Consider the following 14964-nt stretch of genomic DNA (forward strand, 5'->3'; position numbering starts at 1 on the left):
CAACAAGGCTGCCGACGCAGCGCTCCGGCGCTAAGCTGGGCTGCCCGTCCTCCCTGGGAGCAGGAGCTGCTCCCCCATTACCCCCTCGCCTGCTGTCCCAGAGGGGTGGTGGGGTGCAGGAGAGCCCTTCCAGCAGCTTCAGGCCTGCTGCCGTGAGGGAGCATGGGGACAGGGCTGCTTTGCCAGCTCTGCCCTTGCCCTGGCACGGCCTCTTCCAGAGGGGTGTGCAGGCAGAGACGTGGTCCCGGGTAGGGGCTCCAGCCGGGCCTGGCGCTCCCTCTCTCCCTGCACGTGGCCGCAGACGTTGCCCCATACGTTTGGGCACTCGCAGTTGCGCAGCGAGCTTTTCCCAAGCCCTCTCACCTCCTCAGGGCACCCTGCCTTGTCCCCAGCCAGCTCCTGGTGCCTAGCTCTCTGCCTTTGGGTTTGTATTTTGCCCAGTGCCGTTCACTTGTATGCCAGCTCTGCTTATCATCTGGCTTAGTGGCCTGGCTGCTTTTTGACGTGTAAAAATGTTCCGTCTTCAGGTTTCAGCAGGCACTTTCCCCCACCTGAGTTAACATAGTCTTTCCCCTCACTGAAAGCAGCCACTGCTGCTTCAAGAATTGAAGGGTCTGTGCATTTACCCTCCAGATGTCATTGCATGGGGCAAACAGAAGCAACCATGAACATTCATAGGGTGGGAGCGATAGAAATAAAGGATCAGCCTCCTTAGGCTATCCTCTGGGCCCACAATAACAGCGTGCAAACAGCCTTGCAGAAAGCGGTCCTCATCTTGGGTCATGGTTTGGGTCTGAGCCCAGCACCGTGCTCAGGTGCCATGGCAGACTTTGGCGACAGGAAGGTAATACCTGGGATCCTGGGGTACACAGGGGAAAAAGACTTGAAAACAAGCTCAGCTGAAGGCCTCATTTTGATACTTTTTTTTTTTCTTAGCAAAACTGATATTGGAAGCTATGGGACATACCAGCTCTCCGTCACTCGTGGCTTGATGCAGTTCACACAAACTCATCTGGTCTTTGGCTGCAGGTGAAGCTTCTTTGTGCTCCCAGCAGTGATTGCACGACCACCACCACCGACACGCACACACCCTGCCCCGGTATTCGCAGCAATATGTGCCCACCAGGTAAGAAACCCAAGTAATCATTGGATTGTAGGAAAATCTTTGAGGTATTTCATTTTGGGGGAAACATTGAGAAGCACACTTGCCCCGTCATTTCATCCTCCACAACGGCCTGTGCTAAGCTGCTGTCTGTCTGAAGGAGCGGGGCTGGACAGGACTCTAGAGAGACGGTTTCTGTTGCTCCTCGCTCAGCTGGAGGCATTGGTGTTGAGCAACCCTGGGCACGCCTTTCCCCCCAACCCAAACACACTGCCTGCACATGTGTTGGCTGGCACCTGGCCGCAGCACAGCCCTGCCACCGGCCCCACGGCCCCGTGAGGCAGGTCCCAGCAGAAGCAGGAGCAGCAGCGCTGAGCCTCTGCCTGGCTTACGGAGCTGGGGATGTAAATCCAGCAGCTGCTCCAGCACTAAGGCAATCAAACCCTTAACACTGGGGCTGGATCCAATGCCAAGCGCCTGCTGGAGTGGTGCTAGGCACGGTGTTAGCTGGAAGCGGGAGCTCCCTGTGCAGTGAAATGTGGGTATTCATGTGTGTCTGTGTGTGCGCTCGCATGCCCAAGACATCAAACTGGTTCATTTATATTTGGATTACCACCTATTTTCATGCATTTAAACATTGCCAGCTGTGTTAATGATGGCTGCAGCACATCAGCCGCTTCTGTTCTCTCCCAGACTTGTTATTTTTCCCACTGGTTATTCTGTCTATTTCGGGAGAGTGCTACAGTGCAGCTTCTTTCACACAAACAGTCTCAGGTAGGAAATTGTAGTGCAAAGTATATATTTTTTAACATGACTTAATTTGGACTGGCAGGATCCCGGGTTCGTTAAAGCAGAGAGACACCTCATAGCTGGGATCAGCTAGCTACACAGGCTGAGGCAGACTGGAAAAAAGAGTTCATTATCATCTTTGGGAGATTTAAAAAACATATGCCTCCCGTCCAATACTCCAGACTATCGAGCTTTATCAGTTTCACTGCAAACTACAAATGCTTTTTGTGTAATGACAGCTCTTTAATTAGAACTTGGAAGCACTAGCATCTGCTGATTATAGCATGGTCCAGCATGTTCATATTCCTCAGTTTTATTTCCAGCTCTGCAACTAAATTGCTGCATGCCTGAAGGCAAGTGACTTCACCTCTGTGTCTTTACTTCCACAGACGGGATTAAAACCTCCACTGGAGATCCCTGGACAGAACCTGATCAAATGGCACAGTCTTGGTTTGCTTTTCCATCCTGTGCATGTTTGGGAACCCATGTATCAGTCCAGTGGATGAGGGTTTGGGATTTGCCTTGTCCAGGCATACCCTGTGAGATACTCCAGGTTTGAACAATGGAAATTTTATAGGCTTCAATTAACTGGCTGGGCAAGAAACAACAGCTTCACAGTAATGAGTCCTCACTTGCACGGAATGCCATTTAATGTCTGATCTCTTCTCGCCAAAGAGAGATATTAAAATCTGTCGATCCAGAGTGCATTTCTAGAGCGATGAAAAAGGGGAAAAACCCTCTCAGTTTGAAGCGATCCTCAGTTATGTTAGTAAAAGCGCTTGTTTCCCAAGAGGGATATTATATACTAGTGATTATGGAAAAAAAGAAGCAACACAGTTCAGAGACAGCACAGCTAATCCTGCTGTCTGCAGCCTTTCCCCCCCACCTCGGTGGGGATACTGGTGTAGATGAAGGAAGATCACAGTGGTTGCTGTGATGCCTCTCTTTAAACCCTTCATTTTGGGATTGCCAGTTTAAACAAGAATGGAATATTTATCCTGACAGCCAAAGGTAGCAGAGTGCTGTGCAGTCCCATAGAAAGTCACTGCAGGCCCTCTCATTAGGGATTTCAAATGCAGGCAATGGAATATTGTTTTAAAGTAGCCCCAGTCACTAGATCAAACTGGGGCAAAGTCAGAAGGGAAGTACACAAGGAAACGGAGGTCAGATCAGTACTGAGAAGCGGCAGGAATGACAGTAAATTAGCATTACGTATGCTTACGGGCAAGCAGTGGTGTAGATCACAAGCAAGTTGCAATTTTTTCTAGTCTTACTTAAAAATGTTCCCAAAATCCATGAGTACAGCATCACAGAACGCCTGATATTTTGTAATGCCGCAAACGCTGACCTTAAAAGACACCAGAAATCTCACTGGGAGTTTTATCCATTTGCAGTGGAAACATGAGGTCTTTAATAGTAAGAATGTTTCAATAACTTTCCGGGATTTTTTCCACTTTGGCACAGCTGTTCCCTAACAGATTGCAATAGAGAGGAATTCAGTAGCAACAGCTTGATCTTGCAGGATGCTAAAGCCTTTCTGCCCAGGGCCGCGTGCCCGCAGCCCCTACCCAGAACAGCTCGATGTCTCACAGGATTACTCAGCTTTTTGCAATGTGGAGCCTTTCTTACCCACTTGGCCTTGCCACTGACTTTGCTATTTCTGCTTCTGTGGAAATGAGCCGAAAGCAGTGCCATTCTCTGAAAGGACTCATTAGCCTTTCTGTCTAGGAAAGGGCTCAGTGGTGTTGTAGGAAAGCTGCGGAGCGATGATACGACTTGAAAATTTATGCCTCGATTTTTACCTCTTAGAAAAGCAGCATCTCGATGCTAGGTTTAGTAACAACGGCAGCATAACCTTTATTACGTTGTATTAAGGTTATATAGAGGAAATGTCAAGGGAAATGGCTTCCTCCCCCTCTTTCTAAAACTAAGTATAGACTCCAAATGAGTGTTTATTCTGATGAAATTTAATGGTTTGGGAAGGGGTGAGTTTTTTAGTTGATTAAACAGAAAAAAATATAGTATCATTGCTATGGCTGGCATGATCAATGATAGTTAAACCCCTTGCTCAGACATAAAATACCCACTACTGCATAAACAGTCCCTGGGCTTTACCCATACGGCACTAATAGGGTCAACGGTAAAGTTCTTGCCGGCTTTAGCAGGCCAAAGGGGTTTCACGCTGTTCTGGCCATTCCTGGTATTTGCTGCCTCACAGATCAGTGTATTGCAGAATCCTCTGTTGTTCAAAAGAAGGCAGAAAACATGTTTTCCCTCTTTTCGCCCTGGCCTTGTCAGAACACAGGAGAAGAGCAGGAGGCTGAAGCAAAACAAACGTGACCAGGGCAAGATGATATTTGATTACTTTGGGGGCAACTTAGCTGGAGTGAACTGCTCACTGGTTTTAATACAGCTGTGGTAGTCTACGTAAGAGAAAGACATCTCCCCTTCCCACCAAGCACCCCCAGGCTGCTGCCACTCTGCACTGGGAAGGGCTCTCCCCTCTGCAAGGGGATGCTTTCCCCAGAAACAGACCCCAACTGCTGCATTGTGTTGTAGCTGGGAATGGAGATTTTGCTCTTCAGCTGGTTCAGTGCCCAGAAATCCCACCTCCTTGCAGCACAGTATGTTGAGCGTTGCTTTGGCACTGATGCCAAATTCATTGCTGCCAGAGCACAGCCAAGGGGAGAGCAGAAAGCCAACCCTGTCCCTGTCCAGTTTGGGAAGTCCCGTATCTTACGCTATAAGGGCCCCCTAGAAGAGCCTATGCCGCAGGCAGAAAGGATGGCCTGCCCATCACACGTGAACTAGCTGTGGTGGTAGGGAAGTGTTGACTTCCTCAGCAAGGACACGTGAACTGGCATTGTTTGTGTTCTCAGTGCGTAATCAGACAGGACACCTCCAGTCACCTGCTGCAGGGATTTTAAACTGATCAGGGTGGTACTTTTGAGCTGCTGGAATGGTAATTTTTTTTACTTGCTCCAACTTGATTGCATGCAATCATCTGCCCTTCAAGGAGAAAATGCAAGGAAGGATGTTTTAATACTGAGGTCAACCTCTTCTAATTATTCCTCTAGGCCTACTTTGCAAACTTCCTATTTGACCAGTGTTGACACTCAGATGAGCATTTATCCAAATGGAGGCTGCTTTTGCTGTCCTTCGCTAACCTCTCAGTCATCACCTCTAGAAATTAACATAGGGTTTCGGCTCATATATGTATAAAAAAATAGATATATAACACAATGTTGGATTAAAGTCCACCGAAGCATAGGTGTAACTAAGTGGGTCATATTTTACAGTACTGTTGTTCCTGCGCTGATTTTTAAAACATAAAGCCATGTGTAAGTAACTTCAAATGTACGCCTTGCCTTGCTTTGGGTTTGGTTTGGTTTGGTTGTTTCTTAATAAAAAGCTTTTCAGAAAGGAACCGCAAAGGCCGTCTTTGAAGCTGTTGGTCTGATGGGACACGCCGTTGCACTGATTCAGCGAGCGTGGGGCTGGGAGCACCCGGCCCTGGCTCAGGTGCTCGCGGGGACCTGCTGTCCTCACTGCGGGCCTTCCTGCTCCCCCGGCGCTCATTTCCTGCCTCTGAGAAGCAGAGCTTGTTCTTTCCCTCCTCCCCACAGCAGCATGACCTTGCCTGTTTATTTTGAAAAGCTGCCTGCAAAACTCTTTAGCCTTGTTCTCTATTGTAAGGGGAAAAATTAAAATCAAGGGAACGGTTGCCTCTTTAAAAAAAAACAAAAAAAAAAAAAAACAAACCACAGCAAGTGATTTTGCTTTGTGTAGCAGGGTGCACTGGCTTCTGCATCTGCAAAGGATAATGGTTACAGATTTTTCCAGCATGAAGCGAATTACTTTGTCCCACAAGTCCCTAAAGCCAGGCCTACATTAGAAGCTTATGGCAATAAGGAAACGCTGGTTAAAGAAATTATTTCTTTTATGCCGTTTCTGTACCATTAAAATCCCATTGTAGGTATATAATTAAATCAACATGTTTTTTTCCTGTTTAGGTTATTTTACTCACCGAACTGGGAGATGCTATTCCAGCAAAAGTACCCTTACTAGGAAAGTTTGTCATTTTTACTGCATTGAGAAAATCTGGTGTTAGAGACAGGGCAGTTATGTCAAGGCCTTTTTTAGTCTAGACTCTGTCTTCAGACCAGAGATTTAAGAGTATTTTGGATAGCAGGTAGTTGCCAAACTGCCTTTAGCAGCCTGACTTCTGGGGACCTAAGCCCTGTCGACTGTCAGCGTCACTTCTGACAAGGTGACACTTGTTTGTACCACCCAGCAGTGTCAGTCTTGCCAATGAAAAAAGGATTCTGTTAGAGACGGGATACATAGTCTTTCCTACAGAAATATCAGCATCAAAAGCATGGGAAAAAAGAAGATCTATTTCACTTACATGTACTGCCTAAGTGAACAGCATAACTGAGGTATCAAAGCAACTTTTGAGTGGAGAATCTGACTCTCTTGATTCTGATTCAGCAAACTGTTTAAGCATATGCTTATCTCTGCTATAGATCTCCCTGGTTAAAAAATAAAAGAGAGAACTGAAGCCAAATCTCCAATGCTGATTTAAGGCTTTTCTTCCCTCTGTGGTTTTCTTCTGTCTGTGGCTTATAGGGAAAAAAAAAAAAAGGCAGAGAGCAGCTTCTGCCTGTTCTGGCAGCCCTGAATGTTGGCCAAAAGGCGCAGAACGGCCTTTTATCCAGGGAGGAGAGCAGCAGATCTAACACGCGGGAGGGAAGAGTTGTTCCCACATTCTCCAAGGCTTGCAACGGTGTTTGTCAAGCAAGGTTTGTCAAGCCGCAGTCCCGCTCAAGGAGCCAGGGAGCTATTCCTGACATCAGGCGTCCCATCCAAGTGCTATTGTGTCCTACATTTTTAGCCTCGCTGAGTTTATAACAGATAAGGAGAATGGGCTGCTAAAAAGAGTAAGTGAAGTAGGCTCCCAGCTTGGATTACAACAGAGAGGGAAGGCACAAGGTCATGGCTGGAGCATGGGCAGACCACGGAGTGCTCAACCCACAGAGTGGCCACAAAGCGGGGGGAGCAGAAAGCTCGTCAAGCGCCCATGCAAGTGTTGGAAGGGTTTACAGTCCTTATTCCTAGTGGGCAGCAAACAGATGTGGTAATTAAGGCAAAGAACCTCACCGTCTCCTACAGGGATTTACTTTCAGAAATGCTGAGAGGTCAGGAACAGGTCTGATGGTTCAAGTGATAGATATGCAGAGCTGCTGGGCTGCACCAAGTATGGGCTGCTGCTCAGATAAGCAGGGCTGGGGTCCTGACTTGCCCGTTCTCTCTCTGCCTCAGTCCTTCCCCCTGGAGCCCCCAGCTGCCGTTTTCCTCACCAGCCTTAAACCCTGTGCCCTGCCTACAAGAGAGATTTTAATTTTGAGCAAACCTGTGCTAAGATAGTTATTTTGGGCAGAGATTCTGTCAAAGCCTGTGGTTTCAGCAGTTTTGTTTTGAGTTCTGGGTGGAAACCTGCACTCAAATCAAGGTTTGCATGCTGCAAAAGAACCAGGAAGAAGCATTCACACAAACTTCTGAAAGTTAACGTTTCAGATATGTTCAGCCCCAGAACACCCTCTTTTCGGTTCCCAGGGTGGTAGAGCATAAAAGGTCTCTTGACAAAAGCGGAGGCAGCATGCATACTTTTGCTTCTTACCCTTCTTCCTTTCCAGCCTTACCACCAGGAGGTTTTATCTGAGGGGCTTCTGGCCAGCATCTAGCTGGATTGCTCCATCAGCAAGGGCACCCTAACCTTGTCCGCTGTGCGTGGCAGTGAGACTCCACAGCACATGCTGCCTGGCTGCCTGGTAATGCATTGACCATCAGCTCTCACGGGGTGGCCATGGCTGAGGAGATGGGGCTGACGGGACCTGCTGCTCAGCCTCTGGAGGGGTGGTAGAGGAGAGAGGCAGGACAGAGCGGAGGTGATCCCGCCGGGGGGGGTCAAATCTGAGGGCCTGCTGAAGACCAGGGGAATTGCATGGCTGGGTGCTTTAGTGGCAAAAAGGGTGGGAGCCTGGGATTTCAGTCCCAAACTTCCCTCTGACCATGGGAGCCATGAACAGTAAAGCTGCACATCTGAGAATCATGGGAACGGTCAATCCTCTGTAATGGAGATGACAATACAGAATGGTAGCATGGCCTGCAGCAGTCCCACTGCTTATCTGTATGGTCCTGCAGACTTTTTGGCCCTTTTGACTGTGTGTGTTGAACATAGTGGTTGAACCTTAGAGACTCTTGACCTGCTTCTCTTTGGCTGTGGGCCTGTTGCTGGTTCCCAGGTAGTTACTGGTCCTGCTGCATGGGTAGTCGCTGGGCTCTTATCCAGCCTAGATTTTGAGAGGGCTGTATATCATTGAGCTCAATCTTTACTTCAGTGCTAATCCACTGGCAGGTCACAGATGTAATTTTCTTTCCCTTCCCTTGTCCTGTAGTCCTGGTTGGATGCCTTGGCTGCAAGCTGAAGGATTTCTCCATGTCCTGTGAAGGATGAGGTTGTGGCTGTGCCCTTCATTCTATGACAAGTTCAATATCTTTTGGAAGTGCCTGGGCTGAAATTTGTGAGTAAGGAAAGTAGAGACCCAAGTGCGGGTGGGGGGCTCCCAGCCCTCCCTCCCTTCCCTGCCTTCCCTCCCTTCCCTGCCTTCCCAACCCCAAGGTAGAAGCAGTACCAGTCTTAAGACTCAGTGCAATGTCTGAATTCATGTAATAGCTCTGTCCTGTAATGGGTGAAATGAAGAGCCAACTATTAATACCACAAAATGTTGGGGGAGCCTGTCTGATTTGGATGAGATCCAAATGTGTGGCACGTTTCTAATTGCCATTGTGTGTGGCCACCCCTACAGCCACCCCCTCTCCAAATACACAAGTGGAGCATCTAGAAGAAAGGAGCTCTGTGACTTCTCAAGCTGAGGACAGACACTGCTCCATTTGTCCTCCTCCAGCGTGCTCTCCATGCTGGAGCTGGAAGTCATTAACTGGCATGTTTCCACCTACTTTGGACTCTGATCTAAGCTTATTATGGCAGAGTTTCCTCTTTGGGTCCGTGCAGTGCTGGTTTTGCTGCTGCTCTGATGAAAGAATAGTTGTTTGGCAGCTTAAACACTACGTCTTTGCTTCCAATATGCCCTTGTGACCTGCTCAGAAGATATGGGCTTAATAATGCAGGATCGTAGGTACTTACGGTCCCACCTGTGCGGTGGGAAGGAAGCGTGTGCCTGTTACAATGGGAAGCTGTCTGGGATACAGGAAATCTGCTCCGGAACAGGCAGCGCGGGAAGGCCCTGGCAGTATATATGAGCCATATGTAACCTGGAGCATTATTAAGTATGTTTCTTGTCCCATGGGACAAAATGAGGAAATGAGCCCCATTCATCTTTGTGATCAGTGAGATTTTGTCTGAGCAAGTGGGGTAGGACTCAAGATGTTGACTAACTTTCTGGCAAAAGCAAGGATTGAAATAAAAAAGTGTAATGCTGCACCAACTCTGCCTGTAGTGAACTCCGTAGGCGGGGACAAGAGGTTTTAAAAGTAGGATATCAAAAACAAATCTGTGACTAGGTGGTCCTGGAGAGATTTAATTGAGGGATATCTAAACTGTTTATTGTTTCCCAGGGGTAAGGAGAGCCACGAATAAACTGATGTGTGCTTTGATTGACAGTTAATGGCTGCATTCAGTTCTGTCCCTTATCTCACCATGAGAAATGGTTATTGAACAAAGCCCTATCCAACCTGGGTGTATCAATGTATTAAACAGTTTCCATCTGAACTTGATATGCTGATCTAAAGTGTTCTGTAAGTATACAGGTACGTACCACTAGTGATAGCATCTGGTTCAAAAAGGAAAAAATACTGCATCATTCTGGCTATTGTAATAATCACTGAGGGTAGCTAGGGTTTCCCTGAGAATAGCTGCTATTTCATTTGACTGCAATAACATTTGTATAAAGGATTTTATAGCACTTCAAGCTGCCTGATCCTCATGCACAATATAACCTCTGCTGCATTTTTTCCCTTTATTCTTTCCCTTTCCTCTTTCCCCTGTTCCCCCTCCCTGTAACCGTTGTTTGTTCTAGAGTTTGAGCTCCTAAGAGAGATTTTGCTACCTTCTTCGCTAGCCTTAGGCACTCTTCATTTACAGGGTCAAGGCTGAGCCAGCTACAATGAGGATGTGGCAGGAATATTTCCATGTTTGGGGTGGTGCATCTGTTGTGGATGTTATGATTCTAGCCTCTGAATATAAACATCCAAACCTCTTGGGTCAAGTCAGTAGGCAGCAGGGTGAATTGCTCCTTATGGATTTACCTCTCATGGTTGTGCATGTACAGCAGGCACTAACACCATCTCTTATGTGCAACCACCTATCTTCACAGAACTTGTAGGACTGTATGAGCATGGTTGTGTCTATGCTGCCTTGTTAGAGCTTTGTCCCAACCTTAAGGCTAAGCGTTTTACCATCCAAGTTGCCGAGATTACTTTAGCTGGGCCAAGCAAGGGCTGTAAGGGAGACTGAGCAGGTAAAGCAGAGAGCTGGGTTTCTCAAGCAGTACCTCAGCCTACTTTAGCATCTCTGTTGAAAGTATGAGAGCTGCCGGTGCTGAAGGCAAAATAACAGGAGTTCAGCCACAAGCTCTGGAGGGAGATGCCAGCCAAGAGAATATCCCATAGATAGCTCCGCTGACAACTCATTCATGCTGAGCCAGCAAAAGGCTGAGGACTCACGGGGTGGCCGGCACCCAGCAGGCAGAGCAGTCCACGCAGGTGGCAGTGCCGAGGCCCAGGTGCCAAATCTGCAGCATTATCAGCCTCAGTGGTGGGCACTCCGGGCTGAGGTACTTGCCCTGGCAGTAGCAGCTCTCAGAAGTAGAAGTGCTAATCGGACGTCAAGACAGCTGAGGGCCATGTGGCTTTTCCTTTGGATTTCATCTGCTTAGCCTTGCAGATTGGTACTGGAAACCTCTTAATGAGCATGCATTGGGCAGCCCAAAACCAGAGTCTCACATCAGAAGCACAGGGCAGCTTAGGGCCCTTGATTACCTTGTGCCTGGCAGAGCTTGGCCAGGACGTGGCACGTACTTTGTTCCCTGTGTCCCTCGGGAGCTGCCTGGGGCCCCTGGGAACACAAGCTCCAAAGAGAAGCCAGGGCACAAGGCGGAGAGAGGGGACATGCCCATGCCGGACTTGGCCAGCCCCGGTGAAAGCGTGGGGCCCTCCGGGGAGCTGTGGACTCTGAGCTGTGTGAGCTTGTTCCCATAAATTGACCTAATCTCTCCTTGGCTGTCCTGGTTGTGCTGTGACTAGTGAGTGCAGGTTGCAGGCAGAGGGCTGACTTCTGAGTAAGAGTGGGGGTTTTGTTTGTTTGGTTTGGCTTTTTTCTTTCTCCTAGTGCAGCACTGTCAAGTTTGGGCCAGCTAGCAGGGCTGTAACAGCCTTTCTGCAGGAGGCTGTGCGCTCTACTTGCACTGAAGGAAAAGTGGGGTTTGTTTTGGTTTGTTTCTTAATGAAAAGAAAAATCTTTTCCTTTTTTTTCTGGATCAGTGCTCTTTGTGAGAACATTAAACTGGCTTATTTTTCCTTACCCAGCCCTTTCCACAAAATACTCTTCTATACTTGTCTCTTTTAACAACTTCTCTTGCTCGAGTGAAGCATCCTAATTACAAAATAGCTCTGGGCTTCTGGCGCAGGCTTGGCAAAGCCATGCAGCCCTCCCGAGATGGGTACCTGTGCAGGTCAATGCCACCAGGCCTAAAGCTCCTCTGGAGACAAGGCAGGAAGGGAGATCTGGTGCTGGTGCTCTGCTTGGTTTGTACCCCAAGAGTAGGGGCCTGAACAAGGCTTCCTCTTCTGGGCTTGCTAGCGAGAGTGAATGTTGTGGCGTGGGCTTGTCAGTACAGCCAGGCTGCATATTATGACAGGTGGAGGAGAGAGAATTGTGGGTGTGGAGAAGTGTGGGTGTAGAGAAACTACTCAGTGGAGGGGTGAGGTTGGAAGGAGTGGATAGGGAAGAGCCAGAGGCATAGGTGTCAATTGGGATACTGGTGAGGTGGCTCCTGCCTATGTGCTGCTCCGGCATCATGCGTGATCTTCTGGGCAAACCCTCTCTGGTGGGGTTGTTGGAGTGAGGAGGGGTCTCCCAGAGCATCTCACCCTCTGAAACCCTCAGGAATTTATCATCAGCTCCATATCCTGGAGCTCCATGGAACGACAGCCCTGGTGTCTCCAGTGTCACGGTTCCTGCCCAGCAGCAACGGATACAAATTTGTGCCCTGTCTTGCTGCAGGCACAACTGAACGTGTAATGGCACTCAAGTATGTGCCCCCATGTCACTCAGCCTCAGAGACCCCCGAGGTGACAACTTGCTGGTGCTGCCCAACTGTGCTACCAACTGCTGGGCATGGCTGTGTCCAGGGAGCTCTGTCAGGGACACACGTTGTGCCATGGGAGGGTGGCCCCTGTGGTCCCATAGCCATCTGGTTCTGCTGAGGACATCTGCCCTCGCTCTCCTTGGCAGCGTATTTCTCCTCTTCCTCCCCAGCCCTCGGAGCCACAGCTCTTCTGAGTGTGCTGGAGCAGCAAGATGCCTAGGTGATGGCAGGTAGAGCCCCTTACACCAGGCAGCACCGCTGCCAGGCTGGCGGAGAGGTGGGGGGTGCGTCGGGGAAACCGAGCATCCTTGGATGAGGAACAGGTGGTCCTGGCATTATCTGCCCCCTCTCACTGTATATCATGCCCAGCCGAGACAAGGAAGAAATGAAGGTTGCTTTTTCCCATCTGCTTCTTTAAATGTAGGTGCCACGTAACTCAATCCCAAACCTCAAGGAGGTGTGCTGAAAATACAGGAGTCCACAGTGAGGTCACTCCTGGGTCACAAAGCAGCAAAACACAGTCTCTGCCACCATGGGGCAGGAAAGGAGGTTAATGTTTCACAGTATAGTTAGCTGAGCGGAGTAGCTCTGTCAGTGTTTCACTTGATAGAAATTATTTATTGACAAGGAGGGTTTCCAGACTGTCCCAAGGAAAATTCTTTGGGAAACTGTTGGGATTTCTTCCAAGTTAAGAGGAGCTATTTGGATCATGAGTTGAAAACTGACCCAGGGATGCACACTCCTGTCAATCAGTTACATTTAGGAAAGGAAAGTTTAAAAAACTCTGAGGCAGAGCCAAGCACTTAAAAGACAGATGTCTTTGCATTGATTCCAGTGGTAAAATGCCAAGCCTTGTGATTTCCTGGACCAAGTGCAGAGAAATGAAAAATACGAATAGGCCAAATACTGAGATCCTCATTACAGAAAAGGGCCACTTGAGAGTACCTAAGATCTGGCCCCTCATCAGGGAGATAAAATAACCAAGGAAGCTGTCATTGCAGTCCTCAGCCATAGCCTCGTGCTCAGCAATCTCAGCAGCCTTCTTTTTCCTCATCTGCCAGCTTTCTTTTTGTTTCCATTCCAATTAAAAAAAAAAAGGAGACGAAACTACCTGCTCTATTTTTAATCCTATTTGTCTGTAGATAAATTGCATGTTAGATGATTCATAGATCTTTATCACTTAATAAAGTTTAGACTATAAAAAGCCTACCCCTCTTTTTTGACTGATAAACAACTATGTAAGCCTTGCTGCTGTTACAGAAATCTAAGTTAGACACAGCACTTCTGAGAGCATTTGTTAGTTCCTCAAACATGCCATGTTTGGAGAGCCAGAGGGAAGTTTGTCCACTTGTGTGGCCTTCAGGAAGCACAACTGTCCAGATTCATCTAGAAAGACCAAGCTGTGGAACCCATCTGGTTAAGGAAAAGTTGGGCATGGGTGCAGGCTGTGTTTGACCATGCCAGGGGCTGGGCCCAGCAGCGTGCATCTGATGGTCATACATTCAAACCCTAGTGCTGCTAATTAAATTAGAATTTGCATGTGATGAGGGTTTGGGGTTTTTGGTGCCAGCATGGCTCTTCACATTGACCCCTCTGTTCCTAGGGCAAGTGCAGCGGCCAGCCTTGCAGTGAACTCTTCTACGTCCGTGAGTTGCTCTGTGACTATGGTGGGGGCCTGATGCTTGGTTCTAAGAGGAATGAATGAATGGTACGATACCGCCTGAGTTAGGAGTTAGGTTACTTGAAATGAGACTTGCCAACGGAGCTAACTGCCACTGACCAATCTTTGAATTTTGTACTCAATCCTTCTTTAATTGGCACATGTCTTCTCCAAGGTGAATGGAGGCTACCCCCAAATCCACAGAAGAGGAATTTCAGCACAAAAGTGCACCCAAGAGCACTCACAAAATTAGTGGTAGCCTTCTTGGGCAGGATTTCCTTGTCAATATTGTATTTTAGAAACAAAAGAATTGGGTGAATTTGCCTTTTTTTTTTTTTCCTTTTTGACTAAGAGCATAGGCTGGAATGGCGTGACATTTGGGCAGACATTGGACAAAGCCTGAAAAAGCCTTGACCTCAAAGGTACTTGTCAACAGAGGATGGAGCTTCTTCTGAACCAAGACCATAGATTTGGATTAAACTAGCACCTTCTTCTGTCACTGAAGGAAGAGCAAATCTGAGTCTGAGCTTCTGGGCCTCCTCAAACTTTGTACATTGATCTGGCTGCCACCAAGCCCAGCTGGAAATTGATGGTTGCCCATAAAGACAGTGTAAAAGCTGTTGCAATGTGGTATTTTATGGAAGCTATTAAATCTGTCAGCTGACCCAATCTGGACCTGAAAATGTTTATCTTCTATCACACATTCACCTTCAATTAACAATTCAGTGCTTGCAAAGACTTTTTAACCTTTGTCCACTGTTTTTGTTCTGATGCAAAATGATACATTAGCCTTCTCTCCTTGTTAATGTGTATTACTATGCTTCATGTGGTTGCTTTTTAAAATGCATGTAGCATTCGCTACATATCAAGGTGCCACGCTTAGATCACTGGTCGGCCCGGACCAGGGAAAGAGACAGATAACACACACAGTGTGAGCGCCAACTTCCGGCTTTTATTGCGCAGTTAATTCCTTTTATACTAACAAGGGGAGGTGGGGTTACAGGTACATCACAAGGCTGCGACTT

General features: G+C 47.9%; 1 long non-coding RNA gene across 2 annotated transcripts in view; it reads left to right on the forward strand.

The window, feature by feature from the left end:
• The window catches only part of LOC142038514 (uncharacterized), a 48485-nt gene extending 33843 nt beyond the window's left edge, over nucleotides 1-14642 (forward strand). For both annotated transcript variants that reach the window (XR_012652585.1, XR_012652584.1), the window contains exons 2-3: nucleotides 937-1126; nucleotides 14294-14642. This is a non-coding gene — a long non-coding RNA (uncharacterized LOC142038514). The remainder of the gene's footprint in view (nucleotides 1-936; nucleotides 1127-14293) is intronic.
• The last annotated feature ends 322 nt before the right edge of the window (nucleotides 14643-14964 follow it).

The sequence above is a fragment of the Buteo buteo genome, chromosome 13 (genome assembly GCF_964188355.1).
Source record: "Buteo buteo chromosome 13, bButBut1.hap1.1, whole genome shotgun sequence".
Lineage (NCBI taxonomy): Eukaryota > Metazoa > Chordata > Aves > Accipitriformes > Accipitridae > Buteo > Buteo buteo.